At 37.8% G+C, this 20822-nt stretch overlaps 1 long non-coding RNA gene across 42 annotated transcripts in view; it reads left to right on the top strand.

The window, feature by feature from the left end:
* The window catches only part of LOC104912536 (uncharacterized), a 376736-nt gene that overhangs the window by 158050 nt on the left and 197864 nt on the right, over nucleotides 1-20822 (top strand). For 41 of the 42 annotated variants that reach the window (XR_014885657.1, XR_014885659.1, XR_014885660.1 and 38 more), the window contains 3 exons: nucleotides 2776-2909; nucleotides 15189-15353; nucleotides 16604-16757. This is a non-coding gene — a long non-coding RNA (uncharacterized LOC104912536). The remainder of the gene's footprint in view (nucleotides 1-2775; nucleotides 2910-15188; nucleotides 15354-16603; nucleotides 16758-20822) is intronic. The other variant, XR_014885662.1, reaches the window with a different exon arrangement.

Raw genomic sequence — 20822 nt, 5'->3', positions numbered from 1 at the left:
AATTTACTCCCTCAAACAATGTTATTGTGCTCTTGTAGTTGCTGTGGTTTCCATGGAAATAAATAGGAGGTATTACTTTTGGAGTGACCTATGTAGGATTGGGTATTCCATAGGTTGTAGTACTGCATCAGTCTTCAGCTGTATGTTGTCCTAGGAGTTTCAGTCTGTTAAAGTGCTGTTGGTAACAGGGAGGTGTTGGAAGGCCTAATGATTTTTTTACGTTTAGAAATCGCATATTGAGGAGCAGCATTGAACCTCTCTTAAGTCAGAAGTGAGACTTCAGTTGATTTTGATGGGCTCAGATTGGTCCCATAGGGCATTATGATGATTTTCTGCATGCACACCACTTTTTGGATGACTTACTTTTTGGGTCTCTAGAGACATAAAATATTCCCTAAATATCAAAACATCCCAGCAGAGGAAAATTAACCAATTCTGTTGACATTTCACTGGTCTTATTTGTATTTTAATGTAATTTCATAAATGACTTTGGCAATAAAGATGCTGGTATTTTTTTTAAAACTTAATAGAAAATTAAAAATATAAGAAGCATTCTGTAATGCAGCAACAATTTTTACTCAATTCTCAACAAACCTTGATGTGCAGGTAAAGTGAACTTTCTTCACATTGAGTCTATCTTGAGGTGTAAATTAGACCCACAGAAGCTAAAGCTAAAAGAAAAGATGTCCATAAAGGCTCCAGAGAGGAATCCTGTGCATGTTTTCATTCAGTTCAACATGTCTTTTGTAATGTGTCTTGAATATGCCTAAGATTATAGGAAAGACTAAGGACGTGCTTCTCAGATTTTGGCAGTTCTGCTTGGAGTAACTGTACAGAAGTCAATAGCCCGTATCCTGCCACCAGTTCTTAAATATAACTTCCAGTGGGTTTTTATAAGGATTTTTGCTTAAAAGTCACAACACAGCATGATTCCTGGAAATTACAAGGCTTAAAGCAAAAATTGTAGCTTTTTTTTTCCTTTTCAGATTACCTGGTGTTGGGTTCTATACAATAAGATTATTTGAAGCAATTCAAATTGGTATGGCATCAGACTTGGCTCTTGGAGGTTTTACTAATGTTCCTAAGTTTCACTGACAGTAGAACTGAAATAATTTTGAATTAACACAGAGTTGAGGGCACGTGAGGGAAATATCCTCATGTTTCTTTCAAGAAAGTCTTCCTTAGGTTTTGTCAGCTTGGAGATAAGTCATTTTGCTGCCAGGACAACCTTCTTTTTTACTGCCTTAGCTGAAGAAAAAGTTATGTTGCTATGTACAGCTTACCAAGTGTTTACTGAACTCTTCTCACCAGCACTGATACCTGTGGGCACAAGTAGGAAATAGGAATGTTTTCTGGGGAGGACATCAGTGTTTCAATGGAGAAGGTCACTACCTGGGCTGTGAAATAGCACTGGGAGCAGGCTGTCTATTGGGAGTGGGACTGTGTTCTCCTGATGGTGTGTTGTTGCACCTGTGCAGAAAACAACAGGGTTGCTGCAGTGTAATGGTAGTGTAAGTGGAATCATGAGCGAAGACAGGAGGGCATTTCTCACTTTTTCCTTGGCACTTCTCAGCTGTGTGTCCTGCTTGTGACTGGCAGCAGCTACAGCAGAATGGCCGCCTTTCTTACAGCTCGATTTTCTCCAGGTAATGTCATCTTTAATACCAACCAAGAAGTGCTTGCTTTAGAATGAGGGAGTTTACACAGGGAGAGCAGAGCTACTTCCTTCAATAGAAACATGCTACAATGGCAACCATGGTGTTGCATGAGGGCATTGGTGTCAAATGATGAGTGCAGTGTATGTGGTAAGGAACGAGGACTCGGTGGCCAGTTCTAGCTGCATAAATAATTTATTTCTATTGTGTAGGAAATGCCATTTTCTCTTTCCTTTTAGACAATAGAACTAATCCTATTTTTGTTAATTTAATAAACCATATTTTGAGGGGTGCACTTCAGACATTTTTCTGCATTCTGAATTTGAGATGCGTGGCTGAGAAGCTGAAGACCTGATTTGGAGTGCAAGTGGAGCAAGCGTGTGCCATTCCAAAGATGTGGTTCTAAATCACCCGCCTGAACCTTCCAGCCCCTTTCTAATCTGTAGAAAATGAATGATATACAGTTATTGACTGTCACATTGGTTGCCCTAATTCGGTGAAGCATTTCTGCTCCCATGTGGAGGCACTCTTATTCCTCCAAACCATAATTGCACAGTTGTCCTGAATATTATTCATGTTCCCTTCACACTGCTGAGAGTCAGGAATACAAACAGCGAGAGGGAGCCATCTTGTGGAAGACCACTTTAATTATCTTCCAGTCTCAGTAGCCAGACAGCTGAAAACTTAATTCTGTAGCCTTTATTTTTTGCAAAGAGAAACCTCTGTTACAAATGAGTGTCCTATAACATTCACACAGATGTGTCAGCTTCTGCACAAAGATACATTAAGTGAGCAGGGAATGATATTGCTCCAACATTTGGCTGCTGGTACTTTATGTGTAGCAGCATAGCGTGTTCTGTCACCCAATCTTGAGATGAAACTTCTGACTATGTATCTCTTCTTTCCATATTGCTGCAGTGCACAATTTTCATATTAAATGTAAGTCTTGATTTGCTTTGCAGCAGACTGCAAATGAAGCTTCAGTGCCTCATCTTGGAAATGTGCAGTGAAAGTAGTGTTGAAAATAATATTTTTCCCTTCATCATTACTGCTTTCAGTTGAATAAATGCACAATTCTTTGAAACTATAGCAAACATTAAAAAGCTGTTCTCATCTACAGGTTCCAGCCAGAGATATGCAAAATTCTTGTAATGAAACTGCAAGCCAAGTGAAAACAGAGCGACAAGATATTGCATGTAGCAGAGAGTGGCTCCTGCTTCAAGTAGAAGAAAAAGAAGAGAGGGCAACCTCCTGGTAAGAACATGTGATGTGGGTTTGGAAAGGCCTGAGCTTTTGGAAAAGGGAAATGAAAGTAGTGCTTAATGTTCTGGCTTCTACTCCTGATTTAAGGGAATGAGCTGTAATTCTCATTCTCTGTCTGGGGTAAGGAAGAGTGGTGCCAGGTCACTGAAATATCCTGGGAGTGCAAAAGGGCAGCCAGTGGATGTTCAAGTTGGCTTCTAGCCTGTTCTTAGTCATCTATCTAAACATTCATGCATCAATTAACGTGAGACTATCTGGTACCTTAAATATTGCAGTCAGTAGCTGCTCTGAGGATATCCAAATTCCTTTTAATCAAAGTTGTAGAGGCTTTTCAATGTGTTCGATTTCATTAGCAGAGGGAAACTTACCCTTGATTTAGCTAAGATCTGTTAATAAAATAAGCCTTTTTTTTCTGCCTTATTTTATGGAGGGTTCACAAGTTATGGAATGGTTTTGATATGGGGAGAAATGAAATTTAAACTCAATATAATGTGATCTCTTGACAGATCAATAGTAAATATAAATTTAGATAAATTTTTGCATTGAGAATGACAGCATATTTTTACTTTTGCTGTAGAAATAGCTTTTGGGGTTTTGATTTGTTTTGTTTTTCCCATCAGTGAAATACATGTAAGTATCTCAAGAATTGTATCTATTTGAAGGAAGTTAGCAAAACTGTATGTTAGTGGAGCATGGGATCTGAAATAATCAAGTGAATAATTGTTGCACGGAGCTGGCAAATCTGTAACAATGTGATAATGTTCATTTAAAAATGAAATTAGACATAATGTTGGCAGACTATTGCTCTTTTTTTTTTTTTTTTTTTTCCTCAAAAGAGATTAGCCATTCAGCTAAATGAAACATTTTCTACCAAACAACAGAGCAAATGGAAAGGAAGGTCAAATATTTAGCAGTGCTTGTTAATTGCTGGCCATCAGTCAGTGTTCCAGGAAATAACATTCCATTCCACTAGGTGGGATGCTGCTCTCTAAGAGTTACTCAACAATGCTTGGAGATCCCTTGTAGCCTTGGGTAGGCCACAGATGTCCTCCCAGGCTATGACTGCTATTACTGGAAATTCCCCAACTCCACTAGTTGTTTTCCTATGTAGAATGAATCTTTCAGAATAGTCCAAAACAAAGGATAATGCTACATTGCACTCTGGCTTTTTATGATCTTCCATTAGGAGCTCAAAGTGTATGTTTGTTAAGCTGTAAATGTCATTACCTGCTTCTCATGAATATTTCAGATTTGGAAATTTACAGGCTATTGTTCTCATCAGCAAACCATGTTGGTTTTGGGTACCTCATTGAAACAAATCTATTCTGAGCATAAAGTACTGTGTAGCCTGCTTTTATTTTATGTTTTTATTTTTTTTACTTGAACAGTCAAAGATGAAAAATGGTGTAATGTTTGATTTAAATATATTTATTAGCCCGTGTCACATACAGATGCCGTAATATTTCCTTACTTTTTGTAGAAGTCAAGGTACCTGAACTTCTGGCAAATGTTAATGTCTTAAAGATAACTTTTACAAGCAAAATATAGCAAAGATGGGTGGAAAAGTCTCTGCCTCACTTCCACACTCCTCAGTACTGCAGAGCAAATAAGGTCTATTCCATTTGTTTTGCCAGGTTATAAGGGGGCTGCAACCTCTGGTTCTGTGGCTATGGAGGCTCAGGAAGGCTTAAAAGTGGACTTAAATGGAATGCCTGCTGCTTGGGCCAGTGCTGGACAGGTTGGGAAGGACCTGGGAGGATCCAGTTCTGGCTCTGAATACAAGTCAGACAAGACTTGCACAGCCAATTGTCACCCAGAAAAGGCACTCAGGCACTGTTCACTGATATTATGCAGTTCACGAATCTAAAACTGCTTTCAGTGAATGCCAAGAAAGTAAGAATGAGTCGTGATGAGCTCTCTGCATTATTCTGATGTTTTGTGGGTTTCTTCAAACTTGCGTATTGCTACCTGAGTGAATGCAGCTTTATGTCAAGGAAGGCTATAAAATGGTCTTAGAAGTTAGAAGAAGGAAAGGGAAAGTGCTGGCACAGGGAAGATAACTTCAGATGCACAGCTTTAAATTTTCACAAAAGCAATCCAGAATAGAGTGGATCTCTCTTTCCAGGACTTATTCCATGTCTGGGGACAATTCACGTTCTTCTGTCCTGAGGAAAGAGAAAAGGATGTAGAGAGGTGTAGTAAAGAGGGGAAGAGAAAGAGGAGCTCAGACCCAGGGAATAATTACAGCACCAAGGCATTATAAGCTGAAGACTTGCTCTCCATCCAAAGCTGAGCAGAGCTGTGTGAGGTAGGAGAATATATGTATGGCACTGTCCTTTGGCTGTCTATCTTGATACTAATGCTTTCACTACGTGGAAGAATAACAGATGCTTTCTTTGTGTTTGTTAATTTCTCTAACCTATTGTTGTCGTGGTGCAAAGCAGGATAAATTTTGTGAAGAGTCGGTCCTTTATTGACTGGGGAGTAATTAACCATGTCTGGTGTGCAGGGGTGTGCAGTGCAGATCCTAAGAGCTGGAGAGATGTCAGATTTCATTTTGGGAGAGGTGAAACCTTGCAATGCCCCACCACAGGCGTTGGGTCCAGAGAAAGGGCTACAGAGCACATCCATCTGGTCCAGTGGTGGTGGCATGAGCTGTACCAGGAGAATAGGGAGGGCAAGTGCTCAGTTTTCAATAATGCAGAATACACTATTTGAGGGAGCATCTTCCAGTAATGTAAAATAAATTATAATCCAATGTTTTGTTTTCTGTAGCATCTTAGTTGTATATTAAAAACAGTAAATTATCCTGATAGAGTGAGTGCAATATTCAAAGGTTTCAGCAGTCTTTTTGAATCTCCTTTTCTAAGTGATACATGGGAATGATACATATCCTGCACAGTGGGTATTGTTATACGGTGAGATTGTCTGAGTAGTTTATCACTTGAAAACAAAACAGAGTCCATCTTTTTTTTGCTTCCATCGTAGTGTCTCTGTGCTTTGATTTTTGACTGGTATGTCATTTGGTAATTAGTACTCCTCAGCTTTCTGTAACATTTTTAATAATGGTGCTGCCTTCACCCTCTGATGACATTAGTAAATATGTTGATTTAATTTTTTATGCACCTGTCAAATTGACAGATTGTAACCAGACAGTGTGATAACCGTACAACAAACTATTATTTTTGTAAGGCTTTTGTTCTATACAGGGTGATGCAATTTCCTCGGGATAACTAGGGAAACAGATCATGAAAGCTCAGGGATGTTTGCATCATGTTACAAAGTTTCTCAGATGCCATCAGTTCACCATCTCACTGACTGGTATCTTGACCCAGTGGGACTGAATGGAAAAAAAATGCTGGTGTTTTATGGACAAGATTCTTAGATGTCTAGCACAGAAATAATTTCAGAAGTATCCAGGAGTCTTTCTGCATCATGCATATCACCAGATTGCCATGGTCTGTGTTCTGATGCTTAGAGCTACAAACTGCTGCTTCAAAGCTCCCCATGCTCACACGCAGCCACTCTTACTGAGGGCACTTTGGGTTCCTCTGGCAGACATGTTTGAGAGTGGCAGAGCCTTCCTGTGGGTCTCTCCCCAAGGGCTTTTCTGGCATCCTTAGGAGCCCTCTAACATCACCAGGAAGGAAGCTGGAATTTTTTTCTTTTTTTTTTCCTTTTTTACTGATGTCTTTTTCTCTTGGATGTTCCCAGGTTGCTCCTGAAGAATAGTTATGGGAAGAAACTTCCCTACGTGGTGGGTGTTTTCTGAATATTTTTGGGGGGCAGTTTAAAAGAAGAAATGTTCCCATGCATCTGTTTCCCTGCTCCCTGCATCTGCTGAAGTTCTGCTGGTTGTTTTGTTGTCAGTGTAACAAACAGGACTGCTGGAGACAATGTAGACACTCTCAACAAATGTACTTCAGCCCAGTAGATCCGTGAGCAGTGCTGCCTTTCTTTTGTGTATAATTAACAAGGGAACTTGATTTGATTCTGATGTTCCTCTCTGCCTGCCTCTGTAGAAGTCCAACAGCATTCCAGGGGGAAATAATACATGGGAATGATCTGTGCAGGCTCTGCTGTGTGTTTTATAGTCTACCACAGCTTGTGAGGATAAGGTGTTGCCTGGAGTAGGCAATTATTGCATCTTTAGTGTTACAGAAAATAGATTCTTTGGGCCAAAGTGACTTTGCAGTGCAGTTTTCTGACAGTCTTACAGCATCCTACAGCCCAGCAGTAATGTCTGCCATAAAGAGCTTTGCATATAGGCCAAGGTGAGATCAGGACTATCTTGCAATAATGATGGAGGTTTTAGGGAAGTTCTGTCAGCATAAGAGCTGTGGAAAACCCCAAGATGAGTTATTAGTGTTTAAGGTGTACTATAAGAGCTTGGACATGCTCCTGTTTGTTTGTACGTGCTTGCCAATTATCTCACGATTCTAGCTATGAAGAAATCTATCTGAAACCTGGGTCAAAGCCATTACAGGAGATATCGGACAAACACCTCTGTTATTTATGCTGCAGAATAGAGGTAATGAACATCCAATTTCTTAGTTCTTCTACTCTTGAGCTTGGAGCAAAGAATTTTTTTCCAAGATATCAACTGCTAACCTGACTACTAAGTTGTTGTTATCATTGAAAGATGAAAACATTGACAGGCACCTTTCTTTTGAAAGAGTCACCTATAGTGCTGTAGCTGTTAAGTGATTGCAAAATAGCTGCCTACCAGAGGGAAAATGCAAGTTAGGCAGCCTTCAGACTTTTGGTATGTGCTAATTATGATATGAATTGTATGAATTTCATTTGTACTCATGTATTTATATATAAATCATTAATTTGTTACAAAGAGGGGAAAAATCATTACTATAGAGTCAAATTGCCTGTAAATGACTAAAGGAATATGTTAATGATCCTGCTCCAAATGAATAATTATAAAGCAGGTGCACTTGAGATGTGATCATTTAACTGACAGCAAGCAGCTTCTAATATCTTGAATATCCATGATAACAGTGATGTCATAGCCAGAAAAGATCATTGCTCACATCCTCCATTTGATGCACAGGAGAACAGTAGGTATAATTCCCATATAGAGCTGTTGTCCTGCTTACTTAAGGCTTGGCTAATTTATAAACAAATCAAGAATTCACTGTGTTGCTTTTAATGCAATATATTTCCAGCAAAATGTCGTGGTATTGTCTCAAACAGAAAATAAACTTTGATAGAGAAGGCATTAGCACATCAAATTGACTTTACAGTTTAAATAAACTTGGCCTCAAGTGTCCTGGTTAAATAGAGCTGTGAATTCTGTTTCACTTGCTTTGCTATTAACATGCAGCTAAACTTTTCTTCTTTTGTGTTTTAAAGGTGCATGTTAATTCTCTCAGAAGTTGATGCCTCCAAGAGGCAGTGTGTATGCTGAGCAGTGTGTAAAGTGTCACCTGCCTGCAGATAAACTCTCATTATGAAAAGATCTGAGTTTTTAAAGGCTGGTCTTTTATTGGGCTTAGGTCCTGCTTCATTTTGCATAGCTGTGCAATGTGTTAAACTTTACAGCTTTCATTGCGGGCAAGATCAGATTTTAAGTGTCTACTGTTCCAAAACACTCGGCTTTGAACGTGCACGAGTTCACAGAGGGCAGCAATGTGCTGCCTAGGGGTTATCTCCATTATGATAGTGATGAAACTAGAGCAGTAGCTAAATATAGAATCGTTTTTCTGCATCTATTTCATGTGTTGTCATGTAATTACACGTAGATGAAAAATTAAATCTCTGAGCTGCAATGAGGTTTACAAGAAAAACCTACAGAATTTCTAATGTAAAAAGGAGTTGCTTCTAGATATGCTTTGCACTGTCTGCCTTGAATGCTACCACCTTATTTAGAATAATAGCACTTTACTGATGCAGGTTATTTTAGCTGCAAGAGTCTGTACTAGGAGGAGGGAACTCTTCTGAAGATATTGATTCCAAAGCATAATAAAACAGGTGCACCTTAATAGGTCTACCAGGAAAGTTTTAGCTGTTAGCATCTTTTAAATGCTTCTGCTGTGAAACTCTGTTTTCATAACAAGGTTGGTGAGTATTAAACCTGTGATAGTTCTTTCTGGGATTACAATAATTTACAAAAACAATAAAAACCTGCTAAAAACCATTTATGTATTTATAAATGTTGTAATCCAGGGGTCCCACTGACATTTGTGGTGAAAGATACGCCTAAGGGCACATAACCCTGCTTGTACATTGCCAGGACTGCAATCTGGTTTATGACAAAACAGATTCATTTATCTCCAAATAAATAAATTACTTTTGTGAACATTTAGAAACATTTGCATAATTAGGCTGTAAGATCTTAGCAGTCTTTTTCATAATAATTAAACTAATCTAATCTTGGACAGGGTAAACAGACTTACCAGGCTGAGAGCAGCCTTCAGGCAAGGAACTTACTACATTCTACAGGAACTGTAAGGCTGATGATGTTTGTTAATTATGCAGAGCTTTTACTCCTTAGTAATAGCAGTGTTTGTATTGCCTGAAGCTTAGATAGCTACTCCCAGGCACATAAAATTAGACTCTGTTGTGTTGGGTTTTTTTTTTTTTTTGTCATTCTTTAAAAAAATAACAAAACAAAAACACAAAACAAAGAAGATACTTCAGGATGATTATACGCTTTCAACACAGATGCATTAACCATAGAGTGTTGGATCTTAGATCTGCACACAATTGTCTCACACTTCAGTCATGTGGTCTTGATTATCTTTGGACCTGGAGTCTTTCATGCCATATAGAGCTACAGAGTTGTAAGGCTTGGTAAAAGAATAGCAAAAGGCACCGTTTTGTTTTCTGGGGACTTCAGGATGAAAAGATTGAGGATATCAAGTGGAACTTGTCCAAGAAAGTCCTCAGTCAAGCAGTCGATCAAAGCTTGTTTCCATAAATAAAAACATGAAGACCAGAAACAGCGTCTGAGAAATTCTGAAAATACTTTGTGAAGAATCTGTCATCTTTGTCTAGTTCTGTGAGAGTCTTCTGTCCATGGAGGCTTCAAGTGACAAGTTTATTCAAGAAGAGGGATATTCAGACTCTACAGAAAAAACAAAACAAAACAAAAAAACAAAAAACAACCAAACATCCATAACACTATATACACAATTTTATATCTGAATATTATTTTCCTATATGTAGATTATGCAAAGAAATTCTCCTGATACTTTCTTCTGCTTTATTTCATTTAGAACACCTCTGTAAATTCAAATTGATTTGATTAGTCCCTCAAAAATCTGATTTATAATTAATTTATCTCAGAACTCACATACAGCCTCACAGTGCATTTCCTCTTTTCAGTAAGGATTTAATTACATCTACATGGCAACAGTGATGCCTGACTCCAGCAAAATAGACAGTTAAACCATATGAAAGTGGTATAACTTGAAGGATTACTGCTAATTATCAAGGTCTGGATTTTATTAACCCAAGTAGTAGCTCAATTTAGGAATTTCTTCTGTTAATATCAAGGATATACCTGCACTCGCTCAGTGAACAAACTTCTCAGAATCTAGCTCTTTATGTTGCATCGGCGTTTTCTCATGAAGTGGTGGCATGTGAGTCTGAACCATCAATCTTTTAAGACCCCATGGTCAGGAAGATCTATAACAGAGGCTTGTATAGATCAGGGGTTTGGTGACCCTTAGTGACCCCAGAAGCCTGTGTATCCCTCCCCAAAGCTCTTTTCCTCCTCTATTTGCAGTGTATAGCTGTACTCTAATCATTTGCCAGGCACATTTAGGGTAGAGTAATTGCCAACTTGTTTCTAATTCAGAATCTGTAAGGTGGACTAACAGAGTTAATTATGGCAACTTTGCTGTTGTGTTTCTTTTCCTTAGCACAGATTCCCTTCATTGCTAAGCTCTTGGACCAGACATGACTGGAAGAGGCTAGAGGAGTAAGTAGAGTGTGAATCTCTCATTAGGAAATCTAGGAGGAGTAACATTCCTTATGCTTGTAGCGTAGAACACAGACTTTAGATTATATTGTGGAAAAGTGTGGATTACATGTAATATCTGGGGTTAGTTAATAGCCTTGGACAGTGTCAAGTTTACTGCTTTAATACAAAATTATTTTTCATCAATTTATTTTTACTAGATATGTTGCTGTTTTAATTTTTACATCACTGTTTTACATGTTACTATGAACCATATTTTAGTATGCGTTTGCAGTTTAATGTGCCTTCATACACATCACTTAGCAACTGAGACAAATGAGCATCCTCTTTTTCTTCTGCCCTTCTCAAATTGAGGAGGATGTATGCTGGACTGTTCATTTATTTTTTTTTATTTCCCCCCAGTGGGGATCAAATAAAACCGTGTACAAGTAAATCTGGGTCCATTCCTTCTGCTCAAATAGACCTCTTTGGTTTTTAAGTCACGTATCTTTTTTCCCCCTTTGTCTTTTCAGAAGAAAGAGAGGAAGGTAGATAAACTGTCACTCTGAGTCAAGGTTATTTCTTGGGTGCTGTCTAGGTAGGTCCTGTTATGTGCTGTTCCTCTTTCTGGGCAGAATGTGAGGTTTGGGATAAACTGCCCCATCAAACACGTCTCGACTTCTATTCGCAGAATGACATTGCATGCTGAGAACATCAATTGCATTCCAAGATGGGCTTGAGTACGTGTATATAATTACAGATAATTAGAAGAACAAGTTGTTTATAATCATGAGTTTGGGAGCAATACAGATATTTGTGTTATTTGATCATTTGCAAATTGTGGAACAGGCAATAGCTAGTGTTATTGTATTTATATCTGTAGCTTATTCTCTTTTCTAGCTTTGCCTTGATGTTAAAATGTCAGTTGGGTGAAATCATTTTAGGTCTTGAACCCTGAGTAGTTGAAGTACTGAATATTTTTGTTAGCTCATTGTCAACAATCACTTGTGATCAAAGTGTTCTAAATTATGTCTACCCTGTGAACTTTTTGAAAAAGGTGTTTTAGGAAAACTTGGTATATGCCAGGTATTGTTCTCTTATGAGTTTGAGGGGAAAAAGAATAAAAAATGCCAGCTTTCTCATTTCCAGCACTTCAAAGAATATTTACTAAAGATATGCTGACTGAATTTCATTATAATTTTGTGAGTGATTTGTCTTGGCTGGTCCAGAATGTAAACTTTCTAAACATTGTAAATTAATCATTTTTATGGGTGAAAAGTGCTTACTAATCTGCATGAAAACAGCAACCCAATTCCAAACAAGCAATGCTTTTATACTGGTAATGTTACAGACAGGGAGCACTAATAACTTGATAGTACAGAGATATTTTCAAAGGTAGCTAAATAACAAGTGTACAAGTGGCATACGTGATCTTAAATTACTTAGATTATTTTGAAATGCTGAGGTAGTTGAATTCTCTTGCAATTTCTACACTGAAATCTTTATAGATTATGAGGATTAAGTCTTGGTCCCTCTTGTTTTTAAAATCACTATTATCAGTCAGACTTTTGTTCTTGGATTGTATTATGGATTGAAAATTCTCATGCTTTCATGTTTGCTCTAAAAGAAGTTTTAGTTCAAGTTATAAGCTAGGGATCACTTCAAAGTAACTCCATCAAAAACAGTTGAATAAAACTTTTAAGAGAGAAAAAAACAACAACAACAAAACCAAATGGATGCAGATCTAAGAGACTGACACACTTTAGTCTTGTTGCGTGCCACACTTATTGCTCTCTGTACTGTTTTTGTTGAAATGCTAAAAGATACCACCAGCTCTTAGAAATCTTGGGAACACCAAAGATCACAATATTGACCATAATGACTTCAAGGAAGAGATGAATAGATTGGATGCAGGAATACTCAATAGAGAATATTAGAATCACTTGACTAGAATCTAAAGAAAATAAAGTTGCATGGTTATCACCTGTAGGTATCTGCATATTATTTTTACTGGAGGTTATGAGCAGTGGCTATTTGAATTCTTTCATTGCTAATGAGCTCTTTATCAATCAGTTTAAGATAGTTTAGAAGATGTGGAAGAATGTAGAGAGAGTCCCCAGCCACTCCTGAGTAAAGAAGAAATGTTTGTCGACAATTCAGTAACCCTGTGGGGAAAAAAAAAAAAAAAATCTCTCTCCCTATATATATATACAAAATACTGTACACTATCATTTATACTACATACTGCCAATTGACTTTTTTCTGATGTCCTTGTCAAGATTTATATCAGTGGGCAGGTGGTAAATATGTCTGCTGTATATGCAGTGGAGGTAAGATTTTTGGGAAGCTGGTCCAAGTGAAAGGATAATAAGAGACCTGGCAGTTCCTTAAGACAGTTCTTCAAAGGGCACTGGAAATTTTTGCATTGAAGAGAAAAGACAGGAAGTACAGCAAGAGCCTGAGTTAGCTAAATCAAGAGCTCTTCACATACTTCAAACGTGAAAAGGAAGATCACTTGAAGTGGAAACTAGGTTAGCTTGCTAAGGCCAGCTGCAAGCATATAAATCAGAAGTTATTTGAGAGAGAGGAAAGGCTATTGGAGGGTGAGAGTGGAAGGATTTAGTGTTTTATGTCTTTTGTGTCAGATTTCAATTAAAAGGTCAATTGCCATAAAGCAGCTAATATCAGCACCAGCAGGAAAGAGTAAGGAAACAGGTTATATAGTAAATGCAAAATTCAAATGCTTTCAAATCAACTGGGCAGGTGAACTTTTTCCTTGGTATGTCGTGTGCTGGTTGTTAAAAAAAAAATAAAAAAATCTCAGTCTGCAACAGACAGTTACAGGAAGTTTTGAAGTAATTTACCTAGATGTGAGTAAATTAAAAGGTACTGATTATGTACAAAGAATGGGAAAGGTGAAGAATTTATAGAAAATTTAGAATTTAGAAAATTCAGTTTTATTTCAGTTACTGAAAATGCGTTTGAATATTTACATTTGTATCATTTAATTGCCACAGAACTGAGAGTTGGGGAACTCATTCCCAGTGGGTTTACAAATATTTGTAAACTACCAGGAGAGCACTGGTGAGGTAAGAGTTTTGCAGGAAATGATATGGTAGTCATGGTGAACCACAGTTTGGAAGCAAATGAAATAAATAAAATGACTAACATTTCTTTCTTACCTGCTTCACCATGTACAGTGTCTCCCCTTATTGTGCAAATGTCCCCCAAGCAGATTCAGATTTCTTGCCTATGCAAGCTAATGACCAAGACAAACAGAAAATTAATGACAAGCTTAATGCTCCAATATCCAGGCAGAAGGGTGCCAATATTTTCTCCAGAAGGGTGTGCCTTGGAATGATGGATGTATGACATTTCATGTACGTGAGGAATGGTGTCCTGTAAATCATTCAGCTTATAAAGCATTCATTAGATAAAATCCTAACTCTAAGATGGTTCTAACTGGTGTAAGAGAAACATACCCTTTCCTTTTAAAAATAAATCCTCAAGACCTTAATTACCTATTAGACAGAACAGTGTTAATCAAAGAGATTTTAAAAGAAAAAAAAGGGAGTAGAGAGAAAAGAAGCAGAGATAATATTCTATCCTAGATAATACTGATGCTCCTGGAGGATGCAATATGGAAAATATTAATTAGTGAAAACCTGTGGACTGGATCCACCTGACCTAACAAATCTTTACCTGGTCTAGACTTATTTTTTGCAATCTTAAACTTCAGATCAGTGGGAGTAAGGCTTTGTCAGCAGGTCGAATCAGATACAGGTAGAGGCAGAGTACTATAAGCAATACAGTTATGTCTTCCAGGAGAGGCAGGAAAGAGCTGGATCCCTCTTCATTTGGAATAAAGTGGTTACACTGAGGTAATGAAATATTTAGATAATACTCTTCTGTGCTTCGGACTCATTTTCCTAAACCATGTATTCTTTGGCAAAGAGCTAAAACTTTTCTTTTGAAAGAGCCATTTCTTGTTTCCCTAGATTTACTGACAGGCTGTGAGGGGGGTGAACTATTTGGAATGCTGAGCCTCCCTTGGTCTCCTGACCGGAACCAGGATCATCCTAGAGAGCAGCTCTGGGTTGGGCTGTGAGAGGATAAACCTGTATGATCCTGGCAAAGGGAAGGAGACAAACAGGTCTACTTCTTGAAAATATTGTGGTTATGAAAATGGAAGGGCTTCTGGGAAGGGCAGCTGACCACAGACTGAAATTGCTTGGATGATAGAGTCATAAAAAGGATGTTTGACGCAGAACTTCTTTCGGGGCAGAAGTCTGCTGTATCTTTCACATGACCATAGTCTACTATGAACATGTCATCTGTTAAAATGGTTATTCCAGGCTCTCTGGGAATAAAGAGAACTCTTACAACTTCTGAAGTCTCCAAGAGTGAACTGAAGGCAGTCTTGCGCTAGCCATGTGCTCCTGCTGTCCACAGAAGAAAGAAAATGCTGCTCAGAGTCTAACACTGCACTGATCTATGTCTTTCGAACAGCCTAAAAGCCTGTGAGTTGTCCTTGTCTGTAGTTGGCTAAAGCAGGTATTTTTTACTTGATACCACATGCTGTTTCTGCCTCAGCATCTCTCTACGTTTATCAATGTGATCTTGAGCCCCAGTTCCTTCTGTGTTATCTCAGTCTTCCTTTTCTGTGCTAAGCAGATGCTAAGCAGACAAGGAGGATCCTATGTAGTGTGGACTCTGCTCCCATTTCACTGAATTTTGGCTGCCTTCTTCAGTGGCCCACTCACTGTAACTGCTGGGTAGCAGGGAGCTTAAGGCCGTGTGATGGCATTGCACCAGTCCCAGGCTTGATATTGTCAGTGAGCAGCCATGGCCAGTCCTCTTGGGTTCATGCTGGAGTTCACATGCTGTAGCTTTTTAAGTAATTCAGAATTTTTAAAAAATGGTCGTTTTTAGGAGATACAACTCCAGTGTGCACAATGGAAGACAAGCAGTAGCAGTCCAGAGCTCAACTTCTTAGCTCGAGGGAAACAGAACTGCTTCAGAGGCTGGATATGTTGCCTTTGTTACTGTTCTCACATCACCTGCTGCTTACTACTTTATTGCAGCAGAGAGATTTCTTTGTACTTTCCAATGAATGAATTTGAATGTTCTTTGTTAATTCTGCAGTAGAAGGTCATTTTCAGGAGGATTTAATTTTCTACTTCCTGGTAATTTTCTAGAATTATGCATTGTTTCTCAAGATTTATTTTCTGATCTGGATTTTTTTAACAAAGGATACATTTTAGGAACACAACATCCATTTATCCCAGCCATGAACAAGCGAAGTAATTTGAACGTCGTGTCCACCATCTCCAAAACACCAGTTGCTCATCACTGACAGTTCAGTTTCTGTATTGTGCTTAATGTACAATTAGTATCTCAGATAATTAGTCTCCCCTTGGAAGGGTCATGTGCTTCACACCTCACAGCATGTAGGTAGAAAGGCAACTGCAAGAGAAACTCATGGTATCCCTGAGCTGGGAAATTTCTAGGTCCTTCAGTTTTCATACAGAGCCTCTCATCACTTATTTGTTGTGGATTACTTCAAAGAACACTTCTTCATCCCCTGGTTTCTGTGAAAACCCTGTTAAAATTTCCTATCTTTTCTGTACTGTCTTGTATGTTTTATGCAATATGTAAAATCTTGCACCTTCTCTGAAGGGGATGTATGTTCAGTGTATGGTCTCTCATCATATCTCTCAGACTTGCTGAAAACAACTTTCTTAGCATTTCTCACCGGTCCCTTCAACAGCCAGCAAGACTCGTGCTTGGGGTACTTGGACAGAATTGCCTGAACTGGCTTTGGATGCAGTGACCACTACTAGCATAAAAAATTACATTGCTTGAGAAATCAGATTCAAGTAGAATGGGAGGACTGTTTCTGTAAAGTAGCCACATTTTAAAAGGTAGGTAATGGCTCTAATATTTTGTAGGACATCTAATTATATAAGTTATGTAAATAAGTCTTCCAATTTCTACTCACTGCATAGTTATTTTGGAGTCTGTCTTGAGCTACTGTACAGAGACTTAACATCCCTACATCTCTATCCTCCCTTCCCCACCTCCCCTCTCCCCCGCCCCCCCTCCCCCCCCAAAAAAAAAAAAGGAAAAAAGCTAACAAACAATAGAAGCATATTACAAACAGTTCACTCTATGGATGGGATACTGGTGGGTCAGGTTGTGGACTTTTTTGTTCCGTTGCTGTTGTTTCAAAGCATTTGTCCCCGTGGATAAGACAGATAAATGTTTGCATTTACTTATGTTCTGGGATCTTGGAAGAGTTCAGCCCTAGTCTCTTATACTGTTCTTATGGGAAAAGCAAAACTACATTCCTGGCTTGACGACAGTGCAGTTTCCAAATGTTACCATGGTGATCACCTATGTAACATCACTACCACTTTTCACAACATCTCAATTTAAGATTCAAGTTGAATATTTCCATGATTATGGGAGGGTAATTATTTCATTACTCAAGGGAAGAAGATTTAGGAGGTAAATAGCTCTTCATTAGTTCTTAAATGATTTCCCTAGCCTTTTTAGGCCACAGAAATGCCAAATATTAAAGTGACAAAAACAGGCGGTCAAATTCTTACCCCTATATTCATCTTGAAAACATCTAAGCCCCATCTGAGCAGCCAAGATAGTCAGAATATCTCTAGCCATTAAATACTCTTTAAACTTGGAGACCTTTGGCATAGATCTGTTTTCAAAGATGCTCAGTTTTTCAAAGGTGCAATCAAGTTGGAATCAGGAAAAGTTGCAGTTTGGATCCCTGACAACCTGAGGTAACTGACTTAAATAGCATACAAGCAAGGTCATGGGAAGAAAGTATCCAAAGTTCAGACCCACAGCTCTACAATTTCCTCTTTTCTTTGACTGCAGATGTCTTTCATGATTAAAGCACGTCAGAGACCATTTTCTGATTTCCTTTTTCTAATTTATTTTTCTTCACAAGCTGAGGGAACCAATAACTTTGAGTACAGAGGGGGCTGTCAATACCTTGTGCCATTGGTGGCAATCTGTTACGTACTTTGCAGGGTTTATGTGCATATTTTAATTGAAGAAAACCATCTATTTCTAATTAGGAGTGAGAATAAGCAAACAAATAAATGATATGATAAATTCAACTGGGAGCTTAAACAAAAAGTTAAACTTTTTTTGTTTACCATGAAGGGACTGTTTTCTAATTAAATCAGAGGCCTTTCAGATAACTTAGTTGCTTATAAACAAATAATTGCCACAACAAAATAAGCAGATAGAACAGAAAGAAAATAATTATATTGTATCACTGTTAATAATTTGTTCCTTCATATTATAGAATATGCTATTCTTAGGAGCCTTTCATCAGAGGAAAAAGCTTGCATAGACCTTTCGAATCATAGTGTTAGTTAGGAACTGCGGGAGAAATGATTCATGATTTCTTACGTCCGCATTTTTATGTTTTCCAGTGAAAATAAATGAGTAGGTTTACATAATCACAATAAAACATTTCAAGAATAGTGGTATAAATTTTTTTAGATTATACCACCAGGCCGCCAAGGTTTCGGGACACTACTAATATGTCTAGACAAGCAGCTGTTTGTGATATTTTGTCTGACTGTCATTGTGTTCCCTCTTTTTTTTTTTTTTTTTTTTTTTTTTAATGGGCTGGGGTTCAGGAATGATGCAACAGTAATCAAGTGATTGGAGATATAACAGTCATAAAAATACTGCAGCGTTATGCTAAATCAGACTGAGGTAGAACATGGAAAATCAACATGTTTCTGTTTTGCATGTTATTTCTCAGGGATATCTGCCAGAGAGTAAGAAAGACTAGAACAGTGGTAGAAAGAACTGGCAAACATTTCATTTGTTTTTTCAGAAAAAAACTCATTTATGGGAAGACATTTTTCAAGAATGTACCAATGTTGTTGATGCTTCCTTATTTGAAAGGTCAAAATGCATATCATGAGACAAGTACTTCAGGACACTCTTCTGGAAACCTCTAATTCCTGTTCTACCTTGTTCAAACTAGGAACTTTCATGCAAGTGTCTTGGATGTTGTACAGAGAGTTCTCAATAACTCTTGTTGAGTTTTGCATTTTATATAGTTATGACTTATTTGCTTGCTTGGAGAGACTGGAACATGGCCAGCGTCTGCCTCTTATAGCATTTGAACATACTACAGCTCTTCTGAAGAGTTGTGTTGGCTTTATGAAGCTGTAAGAAGAATTTGAAGGATTCCTTAAAATCAAGGACGTGCCCAGCCCTGAACAGCTCTCTGAGGAGCAATGGATCTGCACAGGGTGCTATTGGTGTGTCCTGTTCGAGAACCACCTGTGAAGTTCCCAGTCATTTCTGCTCTTGATGGTGTCAGGAATTGCTTAGGGTCTTGGTGCTTCTTTTAAGACAAAAGAGTAGTGGTAACTGGAACTTTAAAAGTAAGTGTTAGCAAAGGGGAGAGAGCTGTTAGTGTAACAAGGCACTGAAGTCTTCTACTCAATTTTCCAAGAAAAATCTCCAGAGTTAGAAAATCGTCATTTACAAACTTAATTTTCTTTGGCTAAAAGGATCAAAACAGTTATTCAGAATCACATTCTGATTCCTCCTAAATGTTTACATATGTTTTTACTGATTACCATGCAAGAGTTAAAAATAGCAGCAAGATATAATATAGGTTACTGTGCTAAAATAGAGATTAAATTAGAGATCAGTGCTAAATTAGGAAATCTTATGTGAGATATATGCATAGATGTGTACAGATTGGTGAAACACACTGTGATGTGTGTATATGCAAGAATGTACATCTTTTCTGTCAAGTGTGTACAAGTAATGAAAATTTTAGAACTGTCCACCATCTATCAGCTGTGATTCATTGTTGGCTAGCATGATAATTTCATTACAAGATTTTCTAGCATGTCAGAAATAGATCTCTGTTAGAAACTACAATAGGATAAAAAAAAAAAAAGAAAAATCAACAGACAACAGTGCACCTGGGACAGAGAGGCAATACCTGGTAGGAGGGGGATATAGTTCATTTGAAGCGCCCATAGAACTGAGTGTTTTTTGTTTTCACTTCAGTGTAAAGTAGAATTTTGGCTGCTTATGCTGTTTTTGTTCTGTAGAAGAATGATTTAATACGCTGCAAGGGGTTTAAGCTGAACAAGGTGTGATGTCTAAAATTAAAGAAAGAAAATGAGAAAATAGTTGTTCTTGGCTTTGAACTGCCCACATCTTAATCTGCCTTGGGTTCAGTCAAGGAACCAGTTTGGAGACAATTCACCAAAAGATTACTCTCATGGGTAGTACTCGAAGATAAGGAGAGAGATTAAACTTTATTTGGCACAGTATTTCTTTTTCAAATGACTCTGACTTTAATAATGTCAGTATTGAGATAGCAGTGAAATCTCACCATTATCTTCACCTGAGAACAAAGTTTGTATTAGTTTGTTAGGCCTTGGATTCCTACGAAGTTTTTATACTTCTCTATAGCATGAGTTTTCTTCATGAGTGACCACATAGACAGGCCAATATTTTATAACGTATGCTTTCCTATCACATTTTATACTATCGTCTTCTTTGCGGATGCTGCAAACTGATGATTCCATTTTGTGTTCCAGGGCTAATTACCTTTTCATACAGAAAAGAAATCATGACATTCACTTAGCCAGATTTTGTAATCCATAAGAATTCACAATAGTCATAAAGTATTTTAAATAACATTTTTCATTCTTTATTAACTACTTAATGTTCAATTGCAAAGATATTAAGATATTCCGTCCTTTTCAGAGTTTCCAGACTTTTGCAAAATTCATTCACTTAGTTTTAAACAAAATCTTCTTTGTATGCCCATAGTATCATTGCGAGATCATAAAAGTTGTACTAATACATTAGAAGTTTGTCTGACTCCTTTTGCACTTTGTCTGCCTAGTCTGAGTCCACCTGCAACAATTCTGTAAGATGACAAGATTTAAAAATCTGTGCATTATTGA

This window comes from Meleagris gallopavo, chromosome 11 (genome assembly GCF_905368555.1).
Source record: "Meleagris gallopavo chromosome 11, MGAL_WU_HG_1.1, whole genome shotgun sequence".
Classification (NCBI taxonomy): Eukaryota; Metazoa; Chordata; class Aves; order Galliformes; family Phasianidae; genus Meleagris; species Meleagris gallopavo.
This window is presented reverse-complemented; position numbering and strand designations above follow the sequence as displayed.